Genomic DNA, 6,000 nt, shown 5'->3' with positions numbered 1-6,000 from the left:
AAGAGGTTTTAGTCTTGTCCTGAAAGTTTAACAAGCAGAGCAACTGTGGATTATAAACACGGGGATAAAAGGGGAATTTCGTCTTTAGAAGAAGAAAGAGCGGTCGCTGCCTGGGGTGGCGTTATAATGAGCACCGCAGGAGGCTGCGCATCCCGGGCTCCAGCCGAGCCGGCCCCAGGGCAGCCTGGGAGCAGCTTGTGTGGACCAGAGGCCTCAGGGGACCCTCCCGGCAGGACGCTCACCTTCCCGGTTTGAGTCACGTGGGCTTATTCCCTGTGAATTGGGAAGACCAGGGGCCTGGTGACCACTGTTCTGCCCTGTGTCCTGGGGGTGGGGCCCAGTGGGCGGATAATAATGGGACGGACGCTCGGACAGCAGCTTTGCCGACAGCTCTGGCTGCTGCTCATGGTGCTGCTGAGCTTCAGGAGAGCACGGGAGGGAGGCCGGGTGCCGGGTGCGTGGACGAGGCCCTGGGAGCTGAAATGTCCACGGAGAGCACCTGGCCCCGGGACGTCCCAGTGACATCGCAGGAGAGAGAGGACGCTGGCTCTACATGAAGCCGGCCACCGAGGCAAAGCAGAAGGGGCCCGGCCCAGCTCAGTGACTCAGCAGCGTCCCCGGCACCAAAGCCGGAGGCGCCTCCGGGAAAGACTGCGGGGCGCAGCCTCCCGAGCACAGGCGCAAACGCCTGAACTATGTGAGCAAACGGAATCCAGCAAGGAGTCAACTGAACACGTTCATTTAACGTTCAAACCAAACTGAGTTCGTCACAGTAATAGGATTATAAAGAAAACCGTCTGATCTGTGTAGACGCAGAAAACCGCTGGGCAAAATTAAACAAGAACCTCAGCTAACGGGGAACAGGAGGGAATTTCCTTGGTCCCCCAGGGCTCTTCACCAAGGGCCCCGTGATCTGGGCAGGGTGGTGAAGGGTGGGGTATCTCGCCTGGCGGGACGAGCCAGGGCCCACCTCCCGCCCCCCAAACGCCCCACTGGGGCCTGTCTGGCAGCAGCAAGACTACACGTGCCGACATTTCAGGCAGCGTGAAGGTCCGTGTAGGAAACCCTGGCAGTTTGGGGAGAGCTCCTAGGAGCCGTGGGTGAGCTCAGCAGCCCGCAGCCGGGCAGTCAATGCACAGAAATAAGCTGGATTTCCACACGACAGCAACAGCACTGTGAACTGAAACAAAAATACATGGCCTACCAGAGCACCCACGAACAAAACGCCCAGGGCTTGCTCTCCACTCTTCTGTCGGGTGCCGGTGGCCACGGCTGCCCTAGGCTGGCCGCGTGGCTCTCGTGGGCCTGGGGCCTCCAGCCCCCCGAGGGCAGGCCTCTGCTCAGGACCCACACCTGCACCCCGCAGCTTCTCCCGTTCTCTCCTCCAGGTGCCTTGTGTTTGAACCCTGGTCAGTTACCTGGGGAACCTCGGGACTCCGGCTCCGGGCCGGCTGCCGTCTCCAATGCCCCCCTCAGGGACTGATCTCTCAGATGGGGACACTGGGCCCCCAGCCCCTCTGCACGGAAACAGCACCCCAGGGGGGACCCCTGCCTGTTAGAGTTCTCGTTAGCTGTTCCCGCGTCGCGAGTGGCTTATGTCTGCTCTCTGTCGATCTTCATTTTCCTAAAAGTCCTTGTTATTTGCAGCACACAGAACACACTTATGTAACCCTGATTGTTTACAGATGTGTATGGTGTTTATTTAAAAGAAAATATTTTAGTTTAGAAAAAAAACACATTTTAAAACCTGGACACAACCCTAAGTTTGAGGGTGAAAATCTCCAAGGTAAGAGATAGAATAAATTCACAAGCTTCTTTATCTCATTCACTGTATTGGGCAGAGCAAGTTATCTGAATGAGGGTGAAGTTTAATTCCGTAACGTTTTAAGAACTACGAATACAGGAGCTGTTGTCACCCTGAAAATGACTTGTTTTAAGAGCTCTTACAGGCACCTCCTCACGTCCTAAGTTGTGAAGGGCTGGGTGGAATTAAAATGCATCTTGTCCCTCATTGTTAAGAGGATAATTCTGCTGTGTGTTTATTTCCACGAAAGACAAAGCTGGCAGTAATCAGACGTGAAATCGGAGGTGAGCTCAGATCTTGGTTTGATTCCTGCTAACGTCATTTCTGCTCTGATCCCGACATGGGCCGCCGCCGTCAGAACCTCGGGAACAGCAGAGCGGGGCTCCCCCAGCTCCGGAGCACACGGCTGGGGGTTCATTACCTGCTAATTTGCTAATTAAGGCGAATGCCTTCCTGAGGGGGAACTCCTGGGACCCTGGAGAGGTTCCTAAATTTAACCTTCACCCTCTTTCAGTGCGGAGCAACGATGGGGTTTTATTTTATTTCTTACGGGAGCCTAGAGGCTGCGATGGCCAAGGTCTTACGCTGGTGCTCAGTCGCAGGTCCCCAAACATCCCTGAGCTGCGCTATTTTCAAAAATAAAACCAACCGGCAGAGCGTCTCCTTCCACCAGGCTTCCTGATGCCGCCCCCCCGCAGCTCCCGCGCTCCGCGCCTCCCCGTGGACAGCCTTCCTCCCAAACGCGCTGGCAGAGCCCCTCCCAGGCCCAGCGTCCAGCTCAGCGGCTGGGGGGCGACAGCTCCGGGACAGGGGGGTGGTTTGTCCAGGGAGGGGACTTGTGCTGAGGCCACGGGCACCTCCGGGACTCCCCAGGTGCTAAGGCTCACAGAACACTGGCCTTGACGTCAGGTCTCATCCCTCAGGCAGTCACGTCACCTGCCCAACGCGATGGGACTTAGTCTGTGTGGTTGTCCTAAGATCTGCTTCAAGAGCCACCAGGTCGGCCTGCCTGGTTTTTACAGAGCCCTCCGGTCAAGGCTGCAGCTCGAGAGACTTGGGGTGAGGTTAGGGTCAGGATGGGGGTTAGGGTCAGGGTTAGTAAAGTCAGGGTCAGGGTCAGGGTTAGAGTCGGGGTCAGGGTTAGTAGGGTAGGGGTCAGGGTTAGGGTTGGGGTCAGGGTTAGGGTGAGGGTTAGTAGGGTCAGGGTTAGGGTCAGGGTTAGGGTTGGGGTCAGGGTTAAGGTTAGGGTCAGGGTTAGGGTTGGGGTCAGGATTAGGGTTGGGGTCAGGGTTAAGGTTAGGATCAGGGTCAGGGTTAGTAGGGTTAGGGTTAGGGTTAGAGGGTTAGGGTTAGGGTTTTAGGGTGAGGGTTAGGGTTTTAGGGTTGGGGTTAGGGTTGGGGTTGGGGTTAAGGTTAGGGTTAGAGTCAGGGTCAGGGTTAGTAGGGTCAGGGTTAGGATTAGGGTCAGGGTTAGTGGGGTCAGGGTCGGGGTTAGGGTCAGGATTAGGGTTGGGGTCAGGGTTAAGGTTAGGGTCAGGGTCAGGGTTAGTAGGGTCAGGGTTGGGGTCAGGGTGGGGGTGGAGGTGCACCGTTTGTTACTTTACAAGTGGTGCTCTGAGGAGGCCTCCTTTGTGCCCGACCTCGGGCTCCTGGGGGGGGGACCTGACGGAGCCGGGGGAGCGTCGGGGGAGGGAACTGGGCAGGGGGACGGCGAGGGTGGGGACGTGCTGTGTGTCTGAGGAACAGGAAGGAGGCCATGGCAGCCGCCCAGAGAAGACAGTTCTGGCAGGAGGTTTGGGCTGAGGAGCCCATGTTGCCATGGAAGCCGCTGGCTGGGAACCAAAGGAAAGAACGTCCTATAAACATCCATGTTTGTTTTCCTACGTTCATCACCCTTAGAAAACACTTTTTCCCTATTTCTTTGCCTTTAAGAAGCCCTTTTTTCTTCAAAGCCAACTTAAAACATCCCATCACTGAAAATCCCCTGGCGATGAACTTCAAGCATCCGTGTGACACACACGAAGCCCCACAGCACCTGAAGCGCTGCCTGTGGCCCCCGGCCTGGGCCTCGCTCTCCCGGGGCTCGGGGGGCCCACGGCTTCCTCCCCAGAGGCCCTGGAGCCCGAGCCTGCTGGGTGGTGACAGGGACGAGGGCGGATGGTGCAAAGTCGTGACGAATGAGTGAGACACGAAAGTCGTCAACGGCTGAGAGTCTTCAGGGGAAAAGCCCCGTGTTGTCTCGATCAGTCCGAGAGGTTAACACTAGTCCCCTGGACCCCAGCTGCTGTCCGTCTGTCCCCCCAGGAGGACGGTGAGGACACTCCCCGGGGCAGGTTCCTCATCAGGGTCGCGCTCCCCTCTCCCCTCCTCCCCGGACACCCCACGCTTCCCGACAAGTTCTGTGCGACTCTGAAGGAGGGGTGGTCTGGAAGCTGCTGGACAGGAGTCACTATTTTATCTAAACAGAACCCCCCAGAGCAGCGAGTTACACCCCTTATCACAGCCCGGCAGCCACCAGAGGGCTGTGAGGAAGCAGTGAAATGTGTGGCCTCAGGCGGAGTCAAAGGCTGCTGACCGAACCGACTTCTGAAGGTGCTGCGGCCGAGGGGGGCCCCGCTGTTCTTCTCCTTGGGCGTCGGAGTCACGTGCTCGCATTTGCATTTTGAAACACTCTCCCCTCAGTCTGAACACATTATCTGTATCTTTCACTGAATGCTCAGCTTTGGGGTGTGGACAGAAATAAGCTGTGATTAAGGCGCCGTTTCCGCTACCTGCCAAGAGCCCGTGCTCCTGAGGTGCTGCAGGGAGTCTGCAGACGCCACTCTGCAGGGTCCGGACCCACCGCCCTCGCTGTGCTCCCTCAGCTGTTCTAAGGACCTGGTTTTAAAAACACCACCCTTATGCTCACGGGAACACGGAGGCACTTGGGTGGCTCCTCGCAGGTGCATGATCTCCTGGGCCAGTGGGTCCAGCAGGAGCGAAGTGTCCGTCCAGTTTGTCAAACGCTGGACAGACTCCGATGGCACTTTGTTAGCTCCGTCTCCTCGCCACAGTCCTGAGGTTCAGCGAGGGCGCCTGCTTCAAATGCATGAGCGAGCGCCAGCCTTCCGGCTCCCTCCTCCCCGACACCCGGGGAGTCCTTGAGTAGGATGGGGACCGGCTGAGAACAGCGCGTGTGCCTGACGTTGCTCACCGCTCAGGATGCCGTGCTGGGGAGAAGCGCTTGAAAGCATTTTCTGCCGTGATCAGAACATGGAGACCACAGGCCTTAGGCAGGTGCCTGCGGACCCCAGAGAGAGTCGCCCCGCCACCCCCGGGGCTCTCGGAGGGGCAGGGAGAGGCCTCAGGTGCTGCCAGGAGGCTCCTACAGGCTCCCTGGGGTCACGAAGCCAGTTTCGGACACTGTGGTCAGTTTTGGACATTGTGGTCTTGCTGAGACCGGTCTCAAAGGTCTTCTCCAGTCTCAATGGGCGATGCTCAGCCCTCCCCTTAACACGTCAGTGGGAGAAACGTGGGCATTTAATGCAGAAGCCAAGACATGACACGGCCGAGGAGTAACACTCTTTCTCTGAGGTCCCGAACGTACATTCTGTAGCAGGGAAGGGAGTCGGTTAGGGTTAAACTAGTCAGAAGGGACTGAATGAAGCAGAAATTAAATCTAGTCTTGGAGGAACAACAGCTCGGAGGGTGGAGGAGAGGGGCGTCTGCATGAGCAGTGATGGTGTGAAGGTCCCTGTGGACGAGCTTGAGTCCAACCCCCCAGATCTGGTGTCAGAAAGAGGAGGAACCAGAAACAGAGTTTACGGGTGTTCTCAGGGGGAGGAAGAGCACCCCAACCTGGATACTTAGGAAAATCCACGCCACCGAGAGGGTCTGAGAGGAGGGGCGCCGATGGATGTGGTATCTGTCCCGACGGCCGCTGAGCAGCACGCGCTGGCCCAGCCGTAAACCTGGAACCAGGAGAGAAGAGGCTCCATGGGGCGTCTGCCAAATAACGGCAGCCACGTGATGGGAGGCGTGGCCACGGCTCACCTTGAGCCGAATCCTCCCAATGAACCGCAAAGCGACTGCCAACTGCGTGAGGCCGACCAGGGCCGACTGCCAAGCAACAGGAACGTCACACTGCATAGTCGCAAACTAGTCTGACTATAATTCGTATTCAAAATACTTCCCTGCCGTGGAAATGTGCAAGAAGC

The sequence above is a fragment of the Miniopterus natalensis genome, chromosome 13, assembly GCF_054644295.1.
Source record: "Miniopterus natalensis isolate mMinNat1 chromosome 13, mMinNat1.hap1, whole genome shotgun sequence".
In the NCBI taxonomy this organism is placed as follows: domain Eukaryota; kingdom Metazoa; phylum Chordata; class Mammalia; order Chiroptera; family Miniopteridae; genus Miniopterus; species Miniopterus natalensis.
This window is presented reverse-complemented; position numbering follows the sequence as displayed.